This window comes from Artemia franciscana, chromosome 5 (genome assembly GCF_032884065.1).
Source record: "Artemia franciscana chromosome 5, ASM3288406v1, whole genome shotgun sequence".
Classification (NCBI taxonomy): domain Eukaryota; kingdom Metazoa; phylum Arthropoda; class Branchiopoda; order Anostraca; family Artemiidae; genus Artemia; species Artemia franciscana.
In genome coordinates this window covers 28,962,019-28,985,269 of record NC_088867.1, presented here as the reverse complement: position 1 = coordinate 28,985,269, position 23,251 = coordinate 28,962,019, and the positions used below count along the sequence as shown (strand labels likewise).

Below are 23,251 nucleotides of genomic sequence, written 5' to 3'. Positions count from 1 at the left end.
TTTTGACAGCCAAGATGCCTATATTTTATATATTTTTAAATATATAAAAAAAAACTTTAGAAATTTCATCTTAAATTCCTTAACTATTCCTGAGATACTGCAGACACGCCATTTTGACGGCCCGGATGTAAATGGTGTTTTTTTTTTTATTTAGCTCAATTTCCCAATTGATATTTCCTGGAAGGTCCAACTTACAAATATCAGACGTTTCTGAAATATTGCAGCTACGCCCATTGACAACTGGGATGATACAGCATCAACAAGTTTAACATCCTCCTCAACATTCTCTCTATGTTTCAAATTGAAATCCCTCCCTAGCTGTTTGTGAATTATTGAAAATATACAGTTTTGACAACCGTGATGCGTACAGTGTCTTTTAATTTTTTTTAACGCCCCTTTAGCATTTAACAAAGTTTCAACCTATTAGTCGAAGCCGTTCCTAAGATCAAACAGGTATTCTTAGATACAACCCTTGCAAACTTAGATGCACCTAGTGTCTTTTGATTTCGTGCATTATGCCCCCCCCCCCTGATCCTGAAACTTTCAGCTGAACAGTCTTAACATTCGTGAGACATTTATGACAAGTCTTTCTGACAACCTGGATACGCTATGCCCTTTTGAAAACAGGATGCAGTTAAACTCTTTTGATTTAGTTCAATAGTTCTTTTTTTGTAATAATTAAATAAAAAGTAACAGGTTTTTCTTAACTGAAAGTAAGAAGCAACATTAGAACTCAAAACGAACAAAAACTGTTTCGTATATGATGGAGTTGCCCCCTCTTTAACACCTTGCTCTTTGCTAAAGCTTTTAGAAATTTTAAAATAGATTCCTATTTTTTGTAAACGTCCCTTGTGTTTTAGGAGTCGTTCCTAAGAAATTGGGACAAACAATCAGACTTTAGCGAAAAGTGCAAGGTATTAAGGAGGGGAGACACCCCTTCATATACGGAATAATTTCTGTTCATTTTGAATTTTAATGCTGCTCCTTATTTTCAGTTAAAAAAAATTTGTTTCTTTTATTTCATTTCTGATCGTTTTCCGAATAATTCCGGTAAATCTGGCATACCCCCCATGAAAACTCCCTCCTAACGGTAAACTCCTCTGTGGAAACTTAATCCCTCGTAAAAAACGCCCCCTTATAAACTCCCTCCGGAAAGTTCTATCCTCGCTGAACCCCTCCCTCAGGTAAAATCTCTGTGACTGAGAATTTGCCGCCTGAGAAGTTCTCCTTATCATAATTTCATTTGAAAAAGACTTTAATTTCTAATCGTTCCGTTGATCACTCAAGAAATCCCCCTTCCGTCGCGAAATTTTTTCTCGGAAATTCAACCACGCTGAAGATAGTCCCGGGTAATTCCTACGGAACGTCTCCAAATGTAAAATTGAGCTGGTAAGGAGAAAGTAAGGCAAATAAAAAGAATTTGGTTTAGAAATTCTGTCAAATCCCCCCAGTGCGAAATCTCCCCTGGAAAATTCACCCCTCCAGAAATCCCCCTCCCCACAAAATTTCAACCAAGCAAAAAATCCCCCCCCCCGAGAATGTGGCTGTGGGGGGTCATGTTACCATTAAACACGCAGTTATTGGATCTTTCAACTATGCTGAAATGGGAGGGGGATTAGCTGCCCTTCAATCTTCTTGGTCACTTGAAGAGGGCACTAGAACTTTACTTTCCGTTCAAATGCATCCTCTCTCGATCTTCTACGTACATTATTTCGATACAATCACCCCTGAAAAAAAAAACAAAAAAACAAATAAATAAACATGTATCCATGATCTTTCTTCTGGGAAAAAATACAAAACTCCACATTTTTGTATATATTTATTTACTTGAATCTTTTACAGTATGGTTCTCTGATGCGCTGAATTCAACGATGTGGAACTCATTAAGATTCCTTGACTTTTAAACGGTATTTCCCTCCTTTTTCGAAAATCAGGTAAGTTTTCTCTGGCTCGTTACTTTGTTGAGTAACACTATACTCGATGAATCTTATATATTTGGAATCAGCATAATAAGCTGATTCTTTTGATGTATCTATTGTCACCATAATTCTGTTTTTCAGAGTTTCATTTACTATTGAGCCGAGTCAGTTCTTATTCACAGTTAGTTATTGCGAACTGTCTGATAGTAGAAGTTTCGGTAGTATTTATAGTCACCGTTGAAACCGAAGGAAAAGAAGTTGTACTAGTAGTAGCAGCCACAGTCACAAGCAGTAGGCTAGCATATGTAGTCACAAGTTGTCACATTTGCAGTCGCAAGTTCTTGGCCATACAATCGTAAATAATCCTTGTCACAGTTACAAACATTCGCATTTGCAAGTAGTTACAGCAGTAATTATTCATATTCACAGTTGCATGTAGCCTTAGTCACATTTATAGTCACAAGTATTTGCAGCTTCAAGTATTCTCCGTCACTGCTAGTTACATCTGCAAGTAGGCAAAATCGCAAGTAGTCTCAGGTGCAAGAAGTCACAGCCTCCTGTAGTTGTAGTCACTAGCGTTCTAGTCGCAGTTGCAAGTATTCGCAGTAGCGATTGCAATTAGTCCCAGTCCCAGATAAATAGTTGTAGACCCAGCCAACGTCACAAGTAGTCACAATTACAAGTAATTGGAAATTGTCACTGTCACAGTTACACGTATTCACAGTCGCAAGCAATCACAGTTGCATTCGCAATAGTTGTAGTAGCAATAGTGGTCCTCAGAGTTTCAAGCTTATACCCTTAGCCGGACCTAGGATATTGCAGATATACGCTATTGATAGTCTTGAGGCACATAGTGCCTTTTGATTTATTTCAATATTCCATCCAACATTTACTAAAGTTTCCACTTACCAGCCGTTTGCTTTTCTGACACTTCCGAAATCAATATTCCACCCTTTCTCATTGATAAATCCTCTGTGTAAACAAAGGGTAGGCATGCTCCTCAGTGGCATGGCACCACATATTTAGTGTTGGGCGATATTCAATATTGATACTGATATATCGATAAATCGAACCAAATATCGATATCGAACATCGAAACGTAAATATCGATATCAAAAATAATATTTGGAAATTTTCGAATATTTTTGGCTTTTTCTGCTATCTACCAGTGAATGTCCAGCGAATAAAAAAAAAGTCCAACATAGAATAACGTTTTGCAAACGGTCGAGAAGAAGATAAATAATGTCTTCAATCCAATGACCATGCTGCCTTACAGCAATCAAAACTGTATCCGTAAGTTGGCATAGCCTGTTTTCAAAATCAAACTATGTTTAGGGAGGGGGGACCCTCAAATGTTGCTGAGGACCCCCAAAATGCTAGGCTAGATGAATGATCTTCTAGGCTTATAGGTCCTGGTTGGATCACACCCTGTCACGATTGCCAGTTACCTTGATCCACGTTTAATCAATATTTATACTTTCCCTTATAATCCTCTTCAAGTTGAGAGTAAAATAGGAAGGGGCATGGATTTGCCCTTGCCGGCTGCTGAATCTGTATCAATAGATGTAAGTGAAGTGAAAGTCCCTGTGATTCAGTCACCACAAAATTAAGCCAGTTTGTTGGGGTCACATGACGAAGTTTTAGGAGTCAATGCAAGGCATTCTTCGCCAGCCGCCGAATCTCTCACGGCTCTGAACATTCTCAATAAGGACTCTTTAGTTCCAAGAAAAACTGATTCACTCAATTCGTCGAAGTCTAAAAATGTGGGTCTAAAAAATAACTATACAAGGTTGTCATGAAATTAACGTCCATGCCCGACACCAGTCTCCCTTCTGAGAGCGTTTTCTGAAGCTGATCAGTTAATCAAACAGTTCGTGGCAACAAACTGTAAGTAAGAAGCGACTCGGTCCAATTGTAACTGAAACTCTAAAAGAAAAGAATTTTGATAACAATAGACACACCAAACTTATTTCAGATATAGAAAATGTACCCGTCAAAAGCTACGAGCCTCGGGAACTCTTTGTGAATTCGGAAAAGAAGGGGGGGACACCCAAAAAAATTCAAAGAATCTTCGTGAAAATCTTACCATCGGAAAATCCTAGTTCACTGACATTAAATCGAGTTGTTTTCTTGTTTTTTTTTTGCCAGGGTGATATTATTAAACCCAGGGTCCCAGAAAATCGTGAGAGGGCTTGTTCAAACAGAAATTAAAAGTCCTACTGCCTTTCTAAGTGACCAAAAAGATTTGAGAGCAACTCTTCTCCCCCTCCAACATCCATTTTTCCCACAGTCATTCGATCTAATATTTGAGATAGCCGTTTTGATGAGCATAGCCGAAAGGTCAAATAACTATGCCTCTGGGGATAACAAGACCGTCACAGCCCCTAGGGAAAGGACTGTAAGTTGTGAAGTTTGCCTATTGTTTACAAGTAGTGTTTGCTATTGAGAAGTAAACGGACATTTCTCGGGATGGGAAAATTTCATGTAAGGGGGGGGGGGGGGCACGGGGAAACCTTACACGGGGGAATCTGCTTGAGCTCCTACACAAAATTCTTTTTATTTGACTTACTTTGTCTTTGCCAATGCAATTTACACGTGAAGTTCCGGAGAAATTACTCTGGAAAATTTTTCAAAGGGGTTGAAACTGTCGAGTGGACCTTTCTGTGGGGAGTATTTTTCTCGAGAGAAAATCTCAATGGGACAATTTTCTACCGGCGAAACTTTCTCAGGGAGGACAGAATTTCGAGGAAAAATTTTCCCTGGACGGGCTATTTATGGCATGATTAAAAAACAATTAAAAAATTAAATGAAAAACAAGTCTTTTTCAAATGAAAGTGAGCTAAAGAGAATTTTCTAGGCGGCATTGTCCGCAAGAAATTTCCCGAATGGAATTTTCAGTAGGGATGGAATTTTCTGGGGGATTTTTTGTCGGAAGGAAGTTTACAAGGAGTAATTTTCATGGGGGGAGGGTTTCCATTGAGGGGAGAGACATGTTTTGCGGTATTATTTGAAAAACAATCCGAAACCAAATAAAAACAGAAGTTTTCAGCTGAAAATAAGGAGCAAAATTATGACTTAGAAAGAACATAAATTATCCTGTCTATGAAGGGATAACTTGTATCTGACTTTTTGTCCCAATTCGTTAAGGACAACCTCTGAATAACAAGTGCCGTTCGATTAAACAAGAAGTTTTTTTATACTTAAAAACTTAGCGTGAAGAGCGAGGTATTGAGGAGGGGGCACAGAATAGTCTCTGTTCGTTTGAAGTTTCAGTATTGTTCATTACTTTCAGGTGAAAAACATGTTATTTTCTAAATTTAATGACTGATAGGCAGAATCAATTCGGAGGAAAAAATTGTTGACTTGTTGCTGATTTTGAATAGCCCGTAGGGTTTTTTCTTTATCCTGAGCCTCAGTAATTTCAAACCTGGGTTTTTGTGACATTTGTCTATGTAATTGAAGTTTTTTTTGTATTATTCAAGGTTTTAAAAAAATTCTTCAAAATGCTCTTTAATTACTATTTTTTTTTTATTGAATTTTGGCAAAAGACAAAACCAAGAGTTTGTCTAAGCAAAAAATGATGAGGCATATCGAAATCAATATATTCATTATCAAATATCGAAAGTGAAAATATCAATATACCATTCAATCTAATTATCACCCAGCACTACCCAAAGGTATACTTATTAGACCTTGTGATAATTTTGAACAAATTGCATATTTCAGAATTTCATCAGTGTTGAGGAGAGGGACATCTAAGAAAGTAGATTTGGTCCCTTTGCCATCTAAAGATTTGCTATATACCATGAAAGTTTCAACTTAATGAAAGAATGCATTTAATACCCATCAATGAATAAACAGATGGAGTGAAAAAAAGGAAAAGAAAACAAAAAAGTACAAGACACTAATTCATCTGACACAAACAAAACAAAGACATAACAATCAGAAACAGATGCCGACTACTGCTGTAACACATTGGTCCATGGGTTGGATTTGACAGACGGAGTATATGGATCATTTTGAGACAGAATCGCTCCTTCAGGGTTGATAACACTGTACTGGCGCGTAACATACCTATTGCTTGTCCATAGTAGTAAACGCAGCAAAAACTTTGCATACTTGTAGTACAGTGAACACAATTGCAGTTTATCTGTAGCCATAAAAATGCGCCAAAATGGGCTTAGGTATAGATAGTGAGGCAAAGCCCTAGCATTGTACCTCTGGGCCAATAGACGACGTTCAAACATCCGGTGATTTGCCATTATACAGCTATACGTAAAAGAAGACCGCTTCTGAAAATGAAAAAGCAATAAAAGCCGCGTCTCTAATATTGGCCTTCCAATAGGGAGGTCCAGATATACAATATCATCTGAAAGCTCAACAACAGAATCACCACGTGTGATGCTCCGATCAGCATCAGGTTTCGAGTTAAAAAGCAGTAATTCAGACTTGTCAGCTTTAAACTAGAGTCCAAAATGGGCGTATTCTTGTTGTAACTTAATAAAAATAGCTTCTTGCCTAAGCATTGACCGGCTCAGGTTAGTACATAATCCGCATAACCAATCAAAAACAAATTAATCCCAAACAGAATAAAAGTCATAAGTGACTTTGATTTTGGCCTTACAATACTGTTATTAATTGCTATCGGTGACGAAATAGCACCTTGTCTTACCCTTTTCTTTAACAGGAGCGGGGGATTTCCACACGGACAAACAGAAAAATTATATAAGAGACTAGTACACTCATTAGCTAGTAGAAAGAGCCTAAGTTCCGTTTTCAGATTTGCATATGTCAGCCGCGGGGCTAGGATGCAGGGGTCAACACCGGCCAAACCCAAATAAAATATATGGCTAAAATAATAAAATATTAAGCTAAAGCAATACTTTCACCGTGTTTTTCTGCATCAACTAAAGCAGATACCAAAGTAGAAACGGCATGACCACACCCAAGGTGAGAGTGAAAACCAAACTGGTGGGCCTGAACTGTACATTTAGTTTGCAACTCATCAATAATCAAATTCTCAAAAATTTACAAAATGAAGTTGCACCTGCTATTGGGTTAAAAGACTAACACTCTGAAGGAGGTTTATTCGTCTTAAAGATAGTAGTCATACATCCAATTGGAAAGTAATAATCAGTCCCGGACTAGAAGCATGATAAAAAATAATCTAAGAGTTTTACTTTATAACTAGTTTTCCGACGTGGATCTTGAGCAGAAAATTCTTTTTTATAATTTCTACACTTGAGGAAAGTGGTATACAAGACGGTTTTTGGCTTGGCATATCTCTTACGAGACTGAACGACAATACCTTCAGTGCGCTCAGCCTTTCCTAGGATATTGCTGATGCATTATTTTGACAAACAACATTCACAGAAGATATTTTTAGCTTTTCAAGTCTACCTTTTGATAGCTTGCATGCAAGCACAGTTTGTTGGTTTAGCTCAGCATCCCCCTAAAAATTCCCTTAAGTTTCACCATAACACCCTTAGCTTTTTCAGACTCACCCAGGATCAAAGAATCCTCCTTTCCCAGTGACAAATTCTGTATGCTTACAAAGGGAAAATGGCATGATTTATAACTCTTGCGATGGAGGTTGTGGGGAAGGGGAGGCTTTGCAACCCTAGAGGCGTACTTGTTGGACCTTATGACTATTTGGAATAATAATTTTTTTTCGAATCTAAATCGGTTTTGGGGATGGGGCACTTAGATTCGGCAATTGGGGTATGGGCTGGCCGTCCTCCTATCACTTTTGAACCTATCCCCTTACATACCCTTAAATTTGTAATTTGATACCCTGAGTCATCCTTTAGATATGACCAGCATTTGTATAGGTTGTTAAGATTATGTTTAATATTCTCTTAAACATTAACTGAAAGTCGTAGAAAGTAATAGTATTTGTAGTCACACGTAGTTGCTGTCATAGTCATGACTAGTCACAGTCCCAAATAGTCGTAATGGACGTCACAAATATTCACAGTTCTAAGTAGTCACCTCCGCTAGTAACCTTAATTGTACTCGCAAGTAGCCGCAGTAGCACTCATCAGTAGTAAGAGTTGTATTCACGGTGACAATATTAGTGGCCCCGGAAGTTTCAAGTTAATGCTCTTACTTGTTCCTAAGACATTGTAGATACCCCTTTCGATAGCCTTGATGTTCATAGCGTCTTTTGGTTTAGTTCAACATACCCTTCGACATTCTGAAATTTTCATCTCAATACCCTTATCCTTTTCTGACATTACCTGGATTATTCACTTTCCATCTTATTGCATGTTAAATTCAGCATGTTAAAAACGAGCAAGTTGGATAATATATATTTCTTGCCCCGGGGGATATGGGAGCTTGGATCATTGGATGTATATTTGTTAGGCCTTTGAACAAACAGATTTTAAAAATTGCTATTTTTGTTCAGGAAGAGGCATCTAGAAAGGAAAAGGGGGCTTGTTACCCTCCCATCACTCTTTTATAATCCCCTCGGTATTTCTTGATTAATACCCCTTGCTATTCATGAGATATTGCAGATAGGCCAACATCCTTTTGAAAACCTGGATACATTGTCTTATTATTGATTTAAAAATTCTTCTCTACTTGCTCTTTAAGTTTTAACTTGATATGCTCAGCTATTCCTGAGTTTCGCCGCTACACCCTTTTGAGAACCTGGATGCGCATAGTGTTTTGGTTTAATTGAGCTTGCCCTGAAATTTTCAACTTAATACCCTCAGTTATACGTAGAATATTGCGGGTTCATGCTTTTAGCAATTTAGAAGTACATAGTGTTTTTCAATTTAGTTCAACATCCCCCACAACATGCACAAAAAATTCCAGTTTAATAACCTTAGCTGTTTTGAGATATTGCAAATAGGCCCTTCTGATTACCGACATGCACATGGTGTCTTGGTTTCACGGTGTTAATGCACTTTTCCTGAGATAATACAGATCCACCTATTTGTCAACCTGAACGCGTCCAGTCTCTATTGATTTAGTTCAACATCCTATTCTGCATTCTCTGATTTTCCTACGTCGTTCCTGAGATATTGTAGATATGTCTTTTTGACAACCTGGATACATATTCTGTCGTTCGATATGGTTCAAAATTCACTAAAAGTCTCAGCTTAACAAAGGTAGCTAGCTATTCTTGATGAACTGCAGATACATCTTCTGACGACCTGGAGGTGCAGAGTATCTTGTAAATTGAGTTTCATATTCCCCCAGCACTCCCGGAAAGTTTCAACTAAATGACTCTAACCGTTTTTTATATACTATCGATACCCCTTTGTGACAACCCGCGTGCACGTAGTGTCTTCTGGCTAAGCTTTACACCCTTTGAACTTGCATAGAACGTTTCAACTGAATACCCTTAGCTGTTCATGAGATTTTATATGTATGCCCTTTTGAAGACCTGGATACACAAAGAGTTTTCGTTTTAATTCAGTATGCTCAGAAATTTGCAACTTCATACCCTCAGTCGTTAGTGGAATGTTGCAGATAAGAAATGTTGATAAGTTGGATTTGCATAATGTCTTTCCCCTGAAGACGAACTGAATTTTACAGTTTAACGCCCTCGGCTGTTTCTGAAGTATCGCAAATACGTCTTTTTGACCACCCAAATACATATGGTGTCTTTAGACATAGTCTGACATCCCCTAAAAGTTTTAACATGATCCCGTTAGCTGTCCATGAGATATTACAGATATGCCCTTTTTAAGCTCTATGTACATAGTATCCATTGATTTAATTCAACATCCCCTTCAGCATTGTCTGAGAGTTTTAACTAATTACCACGAGTCGTTCCTGAGATATTAGAGAAACCTTTTGACAACCAGGATGTTCCCTAAAAGTTTCTACCAAATACCCCGTGGCCGTCCCTGGATATTACAAATACGCCATTTTGACGATCGGAATGCACATGTTGTCTTTTGATTTACTTCAATTTGCCCTGAAAGTTTCAATTTATTATAGGGGTAAATTGCTGGAGATAATGAATGTAATTTTTGGAAAAGGGGAAGTTCGTAGCGATTTTATGAAAACTAAACACCTCTATACGAAAGGTTGTAAGAGACAGTGTGTTTTATCTTGGGGCATAAGCTTGGTTTCTGTAGAAGAAAATTACTTAGTATGACAATACTTTTTTAACTTAGGAATGCTGTAGATAAAGTTCCAAGAGAAGTACACTGTGTTTTTACGAAGATGCGGGTATGTGTCGATAATATCTTTACTCTTAGATTAATAATTGAGAAGTGCCTGAGTCATCAGATCCCTTTAGTCCTCAGTTTTATAGATTATGATTAAGTTTTTGATTCAGATGTTAGGAGAGCTTTAGCAAAGGCCCTAAGGTATGGCAGACCAGACAAAATATATTAAAGCATTAGTGCTATATACGAGAATAACATTGCTGTGGTTGTTACTTTACTACCACAAACGGCTACCCCCATCATAGATATCCCCTTATAGATTTTATTCCAAGGAACACAGCAAAGGCTATGGGAGAGCATGAAAACAAATAGAAAAGTTAAACCCTCCTAGACTTCGATTATGCTGAGTATTTGAGGGTCCTAGGTGAAAATGTTAGAAAAATGAACGCTTTTTTGGAGGTTAGAAAGTTCTAGGCATAAGTTTGGTTTAAAATTCATGTTAAGAAGACTAGGCTGCTTTCACTGAAAATGGGCGAAGTAGAAAAGTTGATTTTGGGCAACTAGAAAATCGATCAAGTCGATAGCTTCACTTACCTAAGTAGTATTATTAGTAAAGATGGTGGATATAGTACACATGTTAAAAAAGGGATAGCCAAGGCCCATATTGTTCTATTTAACAGTTGAAAAGCTTTGAAAATATAAGAAGATAAGTCTGTGAAACAGATTACAATATTGAAAGCTACAATGATGACATTAGTCAAGGTTAATCTGAAACGTGGGTGGCAGAAAAAGGGAGTAGGACTTGTTCAAGGGTGTAGCAGGGGGAGCAGGGGGAGACGGCCTCTCCCAGTCCTAGGTTACCCCTCCCAGACCATAGTTTATCCTCCCAGCTGAAATTTAGTTTCTGCAGAATCTTGTCAAAACTAAGAGGAGCCTGCATAATTTAGGCATCTACAAAAACGGATCATTTTCTTTGGTATATATTTTCCTTTATGGTACTATTTGGCTCATTTTCAATTTTCACTATTATTTTCAATTGATTTTGGAAAATTGGCTCCAACCCCCCCCCCCCCGCCCCTCCATGGACTTTGACAAAATTACGCCACTGAACATTTTAGCTGTTTTCCAGAGGATTTGTCTGCGGAATCTTTTGGGTACCCGTCTGACTAGCCGTATTTCAAACAGTAATTTCAAGCTGTACATGTATCAAGCTGCAGGAAAAACGTGGTTTTATTCCACCTTCTAGGGCTATAATGAGAATAAGGTTGGGATGGCTAGGTTGGGATGGTATCCGAGTAATGTGGTGGTGAACATCAGACCTCTCACGAAATATTCCTGTAAAACAATCAGGAAGGCTATCACTGTAATCTATATATATATAAAAATAAGTTGTAAGTTTGTGTGTTTGTCCATGTTTTGTGTTTGTCCGCATATGTCTGTTTGTTTGTCCACATATGACGTCATTATAAGTATATAAGGCTTTGCATATGACATCAAAGGCTTTGTATATGAAATCTTTGAAAACTTACATTTATATCATCTAGATTTTCAACTACATTATTCCAATCAACATTAGAAATCTCTTGTTTAAACATTTCCAAGTTACCCTGATTGAGCACAGGTAAAATACTCATTTTCAGTCTAGGGCCTTGCTGCCTCGGGAAACCAACTTTAAAACTTGCCGAAATCCCAAAATGGTCAGAAACATCAGTAACAATAACCCCTGGATCTGAAAATTTAGAATTATGAAAAATATTATCAAGTAGCTTTGCCGTTAAAGTGGTAACACGCGTACAAATATTAATAGTGGGAAATAAACTATATGACATGCAAAGCTGTAGGAAATCCATAAGAGTATTCGAATTCATATCGTTAAGGTCAATATTAAAGTCCTCAAGCATGAAGAATGGGTGCGAACCAGTAGGTAGTTTATCCAACAGTCCTTCCAAAATATCCATAAAGGCCGGTATAGACCCAGATGGTGGTCTCTATAGTACAACAACATAAACATCTTTTGGCTTAAACCTGAGCTGAAGGATAAGTGGCTCAAATAACATCTCGTCATACAGCACTAGATCTTTTCTTACCAAAATCTCGATACCGCCCCGTATATAAGCTCCAATTTCTCCATGTTGACGAAATTGACGATTCCTATTATAAAATGTATACCCTGGAATATCCAACAGAGCAGAGTTATGCTCATTTAGCCATGTTTCTGTGAGACCAATAACCTGCAAAATGGAAAGTTCACATTGCTCGCTTAAAAAATTAAATGATGAATTCAAACCCTGGCCGTTAGGATGAAAAACTCTGAGACCTTCAGAATCACCACCACTATATCCGGACCTCAAACCATCTTTAAATAGTTACTTTGAATTACAAGAAACATAATGACCAGCAATCCCAATATCATAATTCCGGTGGAGCTGCTCCGTAAACATACTACCAAAATCGACAAATGAAGCTTCCAAATTTTTAAGACGGCTGTTGGCCAGGGTGCCACGATCACCATCAACCATATTCATACAGTTTTACAACAAGGTAATATGGCCTCATCTCCACAACAAAACAAAAAAGAAAAAAAACAACTAAACAAGAACAAAATAGATTATAACAAACAACAAAAGAATGACACTTTCCATCTCGGAAAAAAAAAACAAACAAAAAAAGAAACAGGCCGTATTTGGTTTGCCCGTAACGAATCCATATACAAGTCACCAAATACAACGGCTACTAATTCCCATAATCACACAACCATAATTATCGCGACAAAATAGCATGTTTTATTTTTTATTTATTTTATTATTATTATTATTTTTTAATTGATTTTTCAATAACAATTCATGTCTTCAATTCATTTCAATAACAATATTGTTGTTAAATATTATTGTCAAATATGTCAATATTGTTCCGCAATCCCATGATTCCAACGCTCTGCCTTTTCAATTTAAAAGATTGCAATTCCCAATTCGATTAGCATTTGCAATCACCATCAACAAAGCTAAAGGGCAATCATTAGAAAATGCGATATAGATCTCAATATAGATTATTTCTCCCATGGACAATTGCATGTTGCATGTTCGAGGGTTGGTAAACCTGACAATCTATTTATATTTATATGACGAACATGTGCGTAGATACAATGCTCCAACTATTGACGAAGTGGGAATCGTTATGGTTGGTGATCAGTTTTTACCTCGAGATATTATACTTCATAAGCGAAACGCATATGAAGCGAAACGCATATGAAACATAAGCGAAACGCTCAGTTGGTAAGTATTGCTGGAACTCATCGATGCTACGATGCCCTACAGTATCCTCTGATTTTTTGGGATGGAGCCGACAGCTATCACTGTAATAATAAATCAATAGATCCATCCACTAACAAACAAAGGGATAAGAAATGCAGCGCAATAAGTTATTATTCCTATAGATTAATGTTCGTCACTATGAAGAATATCATATTTTAAAATGCTGTCAATTGTTTCACCAATACATCGTTGATACGTATGTAAAGATTGAATGAGGATGTTTGCTATTTGTCCGTCTGAATTAGACCAAGCTCCGGTCTGAACAATACATTCATTTGCGAGATGCAGTTGTAAATGACGGTAATACCACTAGCGTTGGAAGATTAACGATTTTACCTTCGTCATATGCTGTTGGTTTAATTGTCAACAAACCTGACAATCTATTTATATGCAAAGACAATGGGACAGCGAAGAATGTTGTATATTCGCAAGTTTCGCGTAGTTAATTTATAGTGTAAATGTATATTTATCTATCTATTCATATCTATAAAAAAATAAGTCGTATTTATGTATGTTTATTTGTTTGTAAAAAGAGGGTTTGTATATGAAGTCATTATAAGTATATAAGGCTTTGTATATGCATACACAATGGGACAGCGAAGAATGTTGTATATTCGCAAGTTTTACGTAGTTAAAAACATATATATATATATATATATATATATATATATATATATATATATATATATATATATATATATATATATATATATATATATATCAAGGTGGGACACAGGGACACAACTACAATGGCGCGTAACTAATATGGCACGTAACGACTTACACGCGGGGGGGGGGGGTGGTTGCGAAGCGCCACCACCAACTAAGTGTTGGTGTCCTAGTTTTAGAACACCAACAGCTAGGTTTAGTATAAATCCTACAATGGCAGAAGAAACAGCAAAGGAAGCTGCTCAAAGAGTTAATACCAAAATACTTGCGGCTAACAGAGAAGGTTAGAAAAGACAGCGTGCCGAGGAATCACAAGAACAACGTGAAAAAAAGGCTTGCGTCTCAGAGAGTGATTACCAAAAAAATCGTGCCGAGGAATCACAAGAACAACGTGAAAACAGGCTTGCAGCTCAAAGGGATAATGCCAAAAGAAAGCGTACCGAGGAATCACAAGAACAACGTAAAAACAGGCTTGAGCTCAAAGGATTTAGTGCTTTTGTTCAAAACGGCAATCGATTTGATGCCTACTGATACGCTCAAAATTGTTATTTCTGCTGACAAAACGTCTACTGACGAACATGTGCGTAGATACAATGCTCCAACTATTGACGAAGTGGGAATCGTTATGGTTGGTGATCAGTTTTTACCTCGAGATATTATACTTCATAAGCGAAACGCATATGAAGCGAAACGCATATGAAACATAAGCGAAACGCTCAGTTGGTAAGTATTGCTGGAACTCATCGATGCTACGATGCCCTACAGTATCCTCTGATTTTTTGGAATGGAGCCGACAGCTATCACTGTAATAATAAATCAATAGATCCATCCACTAACAAACAAAGGGATAAGAAATGCAGCGAAATAAGTTATTATTCCTATAGATTAATGTTCGTCACTATGAAGAATATCATATTTTAAAATGCTGTCAATTGTTTCACCAATACATCGTTGATACGTATGTAAAGATTGAATGAGGATGTTTGCTATTTTTCCGTCTGAATTAGACCAAGCTCCGGTCTGAACAATACATTCATTTGCGAGATGCAGTTGTAAATGACGGTAATACCACTAGCGTTGGAAGATTAACGATTTTACCTTCGTCATATGCTGTTGGTTTGATTGTCAACAAACCTGACAATCTATTTATATGCAAAGACAATGGGACAGCGAAGAATGTTGTATATTCGCAAGTTTCGCGTAGTTAATTTATAGTGTAAATGTATATTTATCTATCTATTCATATCTATAAAAAAATAAGTCGTATTTATGTATGTTTATTTGTTTGTAAAAAGAGGGTTTGTATATGAAGTCATTATAAGTATATAAGGCTTTGTATATGCATACACAATGGGACAGCGAAGAATGTTGTATATTCGCAAGTTTTACGTAGTTAAAAACATATATATATATATATATATATATATATATATATATATATATATATATATATATATATATATATATATATATATATCTATATTCAAGGTGGGACACAGGGACACAACTACAATGGCGCGTAACTAATATGGCACGTAACGACTTACACGCGGGGGGGGGGGGGGGTGGTTGCGAAGCGCCACCACCAACTAAGTGTTGGTGTCCTAGTTTTAGAACACCAACAGCTAGGTTTAGTATAAATCCTACAATGGCAGAAGAAACAGCAAAGGAAGCTGCTCAAAGAGTTAATACCAAAATACTTGCGGCTAACAGAGAAGGTTAGAAAAGACAGCGTGCCGAGGAATCACAAGAACAACGTGAAAAAAAGGCTTGCGTCTCAGAGAGTGATTACCAAAAAAATCGTGCCGAGGAATCACAAGAACAACGTGAAAACAGGCTTGCAGCTCAAAGGGATAATGCCAAAAGAAAGCGTACCGAGGAATCACAAGAACAACGTAAAAACAGGCTTGAGCTCAAAGGATTTAGTGCTTTTGTTCAAAACGGCAATCGATTTGATGCCTACTGATACGCTCAAAATTGTTATTTCTGCTGACAAAACGTCTACTGACGAACATGTGCGTAGATACAATGCTCCAACTATTGACGAAGTGGGAATCGTTATGGTTGGTGATCAGTTTTTACCTCGAGATATTATACTTCATAAGCGAAACGCATATGAAGCGAAACGCATATGAAACATAAGCGAAACGCTCAGTTGGTAAGTATTGCTGGAACTCATCGATGCTACGATGCCCTACAGTATCCTCTGATTTTTTGGAATGGAGCCGACAGCTATCACTGTAATAATAAATCAATAGATCCATCCACTAACAAACAAAGGGATAAGAAATGCAGCGAAATAAGTTATTATTCCTATAGATTAATGTTCGTCACTATGAAGAATATCATATTTTAAAATGCTGTCAATTGTTTCACCAATACATCGTTGATACGTATGTAAAGATTGAATGAGGATGTTTGCTATTTTTCCGTCTGAATTAGACCAAGCTCCGGTCTGAACAATACATTCATTTGCGAGATGCAGTTGTAAATGACGGTAATACCACTAGCGTTGGAAGATTAACGATTTTACCTTCGTCATATGCTGTTGGTTTGATTGTCAACAAACCTGACAATCTATTTATATGCAAAGACAATGGGACAGCGAAGAATGTTGTATATTCGCAAGTTTCGCGTAGTTAATTTATAGTGTAAATGTATATTTATCTATCTATTCATATCTATATAAAAATAAGTCGTATTTATGTATGTTTATTTGTTTGTAAAAAGAGGGTTTGTATATGAAGTCATTATAAGTATATAAGGCTTTGTATATGCATACACAATGGGACAGCGAAGAATGTTGTATATTCGCAAGTTTTACGTAGTTAAAAACATATATATATATATATATATATATATATATATATATATATATATATATATATATATATATATATATATATATATATATATATATTCAAGGTGGGACACAGGGACACAACTACAATGGCGCGTAACTAATATGGCACGTAACGACTTACACGCGGGGGGGGGGTGGTTGCGAAGCGCCCCCACCAACTAAGTGTTGGTGTCCTAGTTTTAGAACACCAACAGCCAGGTTTAGTATAAATCCTACAATGGCAGAAGAAACAGCAAAGGAAGCTGCTCAAAGAGTTAATACCAAAATACTTGCGGCTAACAGAGAAGGTTAGAAAAGACAGCGTGCCGAGGAATCACAAGAACAACGTGAAAAAAAGGCTTGCGTCTCAGAGAGTGATTACCAAAAAAAATCGTGCCGAGGAATCACAAGAACAACGTGAAAACAGGCTTGCAGCTCAAAGGGATAATGCCAAAAGAAAGCGTACCGAAGAATCACAAGAACAACGTAAAAACAGGCTTGAGCTCAAAGGATTTAGTGCTTTTGTTCAAAACGGCAATCGATTTGATGCCTACTGATACGCTCAAAATTGTTATTTCTGCTGACAAAACGTCTACTGACGAACATGTGCGTAGATACAATACTCCAACTATTGACGAAGTGGGAATCGTTATGGTTGGTGATCAGTTTTTACCTCGAGATATTATACTTCATAAGCGAAACGCATATGAAGCGAAACGCACATGAAACATAAGCGAAACGCTCAGTTGGTAAGTATTGCTGGAACTCATCGATGCTACGATGCCCTACAGTATCCTCTGATTTCTTGGGATGGAGCCGACAGCTATCACTGTAATAATAAATCAATAGATCCATCCACTAACAAACAAAGGGATAAGAAATGCAGCGCAATAAGTTATTATTCCTATAGATTAATGTTCGTCACTATGAAGAATATCATATTTTAAAATGCTGTCAATTGTTTCACCAATACATCGTTGATACGTATGTAAAGATTGAATGAGGATGTTTGCTATTTTTCCGTCTGAATTAGACCAAGCTCCGGTCTGAACAATACATTCATTTGCGAGATGCAGTTGTAAATGACGGTAATACCACTAGCGTTGGAAGATTAACGATTTTACCTTCGTCATATGCTGTCAGTCCCCGTCATATGCATGATTATGCTCAAGAGGCTATTGTGTATGTTCGTCTCTCTGGTCGTCCAGATTTATTTATTACATTTATATGTAATCAATCTTGGGACGAGATACAGCAGCTTTTACTTCAAGGACAATCGGCGGTTCATAGACATGAACCGCCGATATCGCTCCTTCACTGAGCCATTTATGATTTTTATAATTAGTTAGAATATTCGGAAATATCTTTTCAAACTATTCATTTTTGGACGTAACTAAATTACAGAATTCAGCTGTCAGTTGTATACGTCTTGAAATTGAGTCTACTGGGAGCTTTCCGTTTCCAATTGCCAGCAATTGATCTGAAAATATTTCACCAGAGTCATCTTTTTGTAATAGGACACGCATATCTATAGTTAATTTTAATGTCTTTACGTGTGCCCATAAATTATAATTTTTCAGGCAAGCATTCATTTCGTCCGCAGGGGTTGATCTAGGTATTATAGGTAATGTTTTTCTGAAATCTCCAACAAGCAATTTTAATGTGTTGCCAAAGGGTTTCGAATTTCCTCGCAAATCTCGCAATGATTGCTCCAGAGCCTCCAGCGATTTTTGGTGTGCCATTGTCCAGTCATCCCAAAAAATAAGTTTGCATTGCTGCAATACTTTACCTATCCCATATGATTTGGAAATATTGCACGTGGGAGTTTCTGTAGAATGCAAACTCAGAGGCGATTTCAAAGTGGAATGAGCAGTTCTTCCACCAGGTAAAAAAGGTAAAGGTAAAGGATACGGCATTAGACTTTACAGTCCGTATCCGCGGTGCTGATATCCGTTTCTTGGCTCTTCAGCCAGGAAGTGCAATGGGGGGTTGGGGGCCAGCTATCCTTTGCTTTCGCACGCCCTTCCTCTTCCACCAGGCAGCAACGTTGCGATTATTCCGGACGACGCAATTGCCAACGCTCTGTCATTTTTTCATCGAACTGGGCCGGAATCAATTTTATCATAAATGTTTTACCAGTACCTCCTGGCACATCCAAAAAGAAGATTTGTCCAACGTTGTTATTCGCACAATGCATTATCTTATCATAAATGTCTTTTTGCTCAGATGTTAACTTAGAAATATTATATTGTACATACGACAATAGATCATTCGTGTTGTAAATTTGTTCATGATCCAAATCTAACAATGTCGAAACAGTAGCGTGACGATTAGGTGAAGGCATTCCCAAATCCTGAAGAGGTTTGTTTGCCACACATACGCACAAATCTTCAATAATAACTAAAGTATAGTTATAAATTTCTCATGTAAAATCAAAGGTCATGTCTGACGTCTCTAACGGCTTTCGATGGAGTATATCCTTGGCCATTTTTGATTTATATTCCTCCCATAACTCTGTAGGAGCTGAAGGAGAGCAAGTTGTTAGTATGATTCCAAACAATGCACAAATTTGACTTAGAGTTGACGTTTCGCACAAGTCATTGCGGCAGTTATCCCAGTGTTGGTCATTCTCCAATAAGTTCAGAGCTTGGCATGCACTTCGGTAAGTGTCATGAATAGTACCGTTTACAGTTCTCAAATACTCAAAGGACGTCGGACCGGGTACATTCACCAAAAGCAGGTGGAGAAAGAAGCATTCATGTTGATTGGGGTAAATTGTGTAGAGTCTTACTATCGTGGTATCTTTGAAGATGGTAGGTTGGCCTTCGACTGACTTACCCTGTTTTCGACGTTCAAATGATTTCTTTTTATCATTCCACGTGTAATGCGAAGGCACTTCAGCATACAGCAGTTTTTTGTAAAAGAATCATTTTGACATAACGAAAGAAAGCAGTTAACGTTGTATCTGGTGGATTCAGAGCTCTTTGTTGCACGTTGGATTCCGGAAAAATAAACACTTGTCCATTCTGTAAATGTACGGCTAAGTGAACAACAGCTGGACTTCGTTCATGTATCAGAAATGAAAGAATTCGCAAAGCAGCTTCACTACTGCTTATGTATCTTCCAGCCTGATATTGTACGATTTCATCGATATCACTGATTTCGGACTGCAAGCCAAAAACTGCCATGTCGCTGCCTTTGTTGACTTACTTACACGTGTATTTGATTGCCTTTAAATGATTTTGATAATCAAGGTGAATATGGAACAATCCATTGGTTATCTACTTCGATGGTGGTACTGTTGTGCTTCTTAATTATTGCTGTTTTACCACGGTCTTGGATATATCTTCTTCTATATAGTGGGTAACCATCATTGCCGGTAGTTGTATTGGGTACTTAAAGTCGAGGATATTGCTTTGTGCACCTTCCTTTGGCCATGCATGGTGACATTTCATTCAGTGCACCGCAAGGTTCATGGATCATATTTTCTACCACAATATCATATAAGCCCTTATCGAGATTTTTATCAGGTATTTCAGTGGAAATCACATCGTCAATTTTATTAGAAGTAATTTTATCATGTAACCAGATTAAAATATGTGCGTGTGGCAATCCTCATTTTTGCCATTCCACTGAGTACATCCAGCATCGCACTGACCCAAACACTTTAAGTTTTACTATGTAGTTTATCAGCGATTTCAACTTTTGCCGGAAGACACGGGCCGTAATGTCATTTCTATTAACCGCCGATTGTCCTTGAAGTAAAAGCTGCCGTATCTCGTCCCAAGATTGATTACATGTAAATGTGATAAATAAATCTGGACGACTATAGAGACGAACATACGCAATAGCATCTTGAGCATATTCATGCATATGATGGGGACTGCCAGCATATGACGAAGGTAAAATCGTTAATCTTCCAACGTTAGTGGTAATACCGTCATTTACAATTGCATCTCGCAAATGAATGTATTGTTCAGAGCGGAGCATGGTCTGATTCAGACGGATAAACAGCAAACGTTCTGATTCAATTTTTGCATACATATCAATGATATATTGGTGAAGCAATTAATGACGTTTTAAAATATGATATTCTTCATAGTGACGAACATTAATCTATAGGAATAATAACTCATTGCGCTGCATTTCTTATCCCTTTGTTTGTTAGTGGATGGATTTATTGATTTATTATTAAAGTGATAGCCGTCAGCTCCATCCCAAAAAATGATAGGATATTGTAGGGCATCGTAGCATCGATGAGTTTCAGCAATTCTTTCCAACTGAGCGTTTCGCTTATGAAGAATAATATCTCGAAATTTCTTGCGCGATTTGATTCTTCAGCTCTTTCTTCTGCCATTGTAGGATTTATACTAAATTTTCTCTTTTAATCGCAACCCTTATATACTTGTAATGACGTCATATACGAAGCCTTATATACTTATAATGACGTCAACTTACATCGACGTCGTTCACCAACATACAAAATACATACATGACGTCATAATGCTCAATCCTTATAATGACGTCAGTCGTCAAACATACATAGAACTTATTTTTTATATATAGATTTCTCGCACGATTTGATTCCTCGGCTGTTTCTTCTGCCGTTGTAGGATTTATACTAAATATTCTCTTTTAATCGCAACCCTTATATACTTGTAATGACGTCATATACGAAGCCCTATATACTTATAATGACGTCAACTTATATTGACGTCATATACCAACATACAAAATACATACATGACGTCATAATGTTCAATCCTTATAACGACGTCAGTCGTCAAACATACATACAACTTATTTTTTTATATATAGATTTCTCGCACGATTTGATTCCTCGGCTGTTTCTTCTGCCATTGTAGGATTTATACTAAATATTATCTTTTAATCGCAACCCTTATATACTTATATTGACGTTAAATAATGACGCCAATGACGTATATAATGACGTCAACATACAATGACGTCATATACAAACATACAAAATACATACATGACGCCATAATGCTCAATTCTTATAATGACGTCAGTCTTCAAACATACATACAACTTATTTTTTATATATAGATAGATTTATATAAATCAAAACAGGTTAAGTAGGCTTACATGTTTCGCAATTGCTATTTGACTTGAAGTAGTATTTGCAGTCAGGCTTGCCATCAAAGTAATAGTAGCAGCACTTATAGTATTAGCCACAGTCTTAAGTAGTAGTTGTAGCCGAGAGTTGTCGTATTCATAGTCGCAAGCTGTTGCACTCACAATCTAAAGTATTCGCATTCGCAATTGCAAGTTGTCACAGTTGCAGGTAGACATAGTATCTGTCGAGTTGCATTTGTATCAATGTACCAAGTAACTGCAGTCACAGTCATAAGTTGTCACAGTGTCAAGTAGTTGCAGTCACAAGCAATTGCAGCCTTAAGTAGTTGTACTTGATGGTAGTCACATTTACAAGTAGTCTCTGTCAGAAGTAGCCATAGCAAAAGTCAAAGTATTAGTAGCAATAGTGGTCCTGAAAGTTTCAAGTTAATATTCTTAACCGCTCCTAAGATATTACAGATACACCTTTTGCATAACTTGGAGCCAAAAAATGTCATTTTATTTAGTTTAACATCCCCCTCAACATTTGATAAATTTCCCCTGTCCTAATGATAAATCCTGTATGTAAACAACCGGCAAATTGTGTAATTTTAAAACCCATATAACGGGTCTTTGGGGGGCTTGGCATCTCCAGAAGCATAGCCATTAGACCTTCTGACTATTTGAAAAACTTTTTTTTCTTCAAAATTTAGATTGGTGTTAGAGAGAGGAAATGACACAACGGGAAGAAGCTGGGTGTCCTCCGATCATTTTTTAGTACCCCTTTGAACATCCCCTGAAAGAACTACAACCAGAATGCACTTATTGTGTTTTGATTTTGGTCAACATCCCCTCAAAAATTTTTCAATTAGGCGCAGTCTTAAGTAGTCACAGTAAAAGTCACAAGTAGTCGCAGTCGCAAGTAGTCGGAGTAGCAATCGCAGGAGTCGTAATTGGAAAAAAAGTAGCACTTACAATAACAAGTCCTACAGTAAAAAATGGACAGATTGTATAATTAAATTTCCTTGTCCCGGGGGCTTTCGGGGGCATTGCATCTTAAAGCTATAATTATTAGACCTTTTGACTATTTTTCACCCAATTTTTTATCCAAAATTTTTAGTTGTTGAGAGTGGCATCTAGAGGGGTAATAAGTGGGGGCTGGTTTTCCTCTGATCACACTTCAGTGTCCCTGTCAACATGCCTTAAAAGTTCCAACTCAATAACCTCAGCCGTTCCATAGATATTTAGGCTTATTTAGGCTCATTCGTTTTCAGCACCCCTCTGAAGGTGTGTTATATTTGT

The 23,251-nt window shown here is 37.3% G+C and overlaps 2 long non-coding RNA genes across 4 annotated transcripts in view; one reads left to right on the top strand and one right to left on the bottom strand.

The window, feature by feature from the left end:
- Nucleotides 1-23,251, top strand: part of LOC136027229 (uncharacterized) — a 173,023-nt gene that overhangs the window by 142,439 nt on the left and 7,333 nt on the right. The gene's annotated exons all lie outside the window — the stretch shown is intronic.
- The window catches only part of LOC136027230 (uncharacterized), a 78,999-nt gene continuing 61,274 nt past the window's right edge, over nt 5,527-23,251 (bottom strand). Inside the window, exon 3 of the long non-coding RNA XR_010617548.1 lies at nt 5,527-6,211. This is a non-coding gene — a long non-coding RNA (uncharacterized LOC136027230). The remainder of the gene's footprint in view (nt 6,212-23,251) is intronic.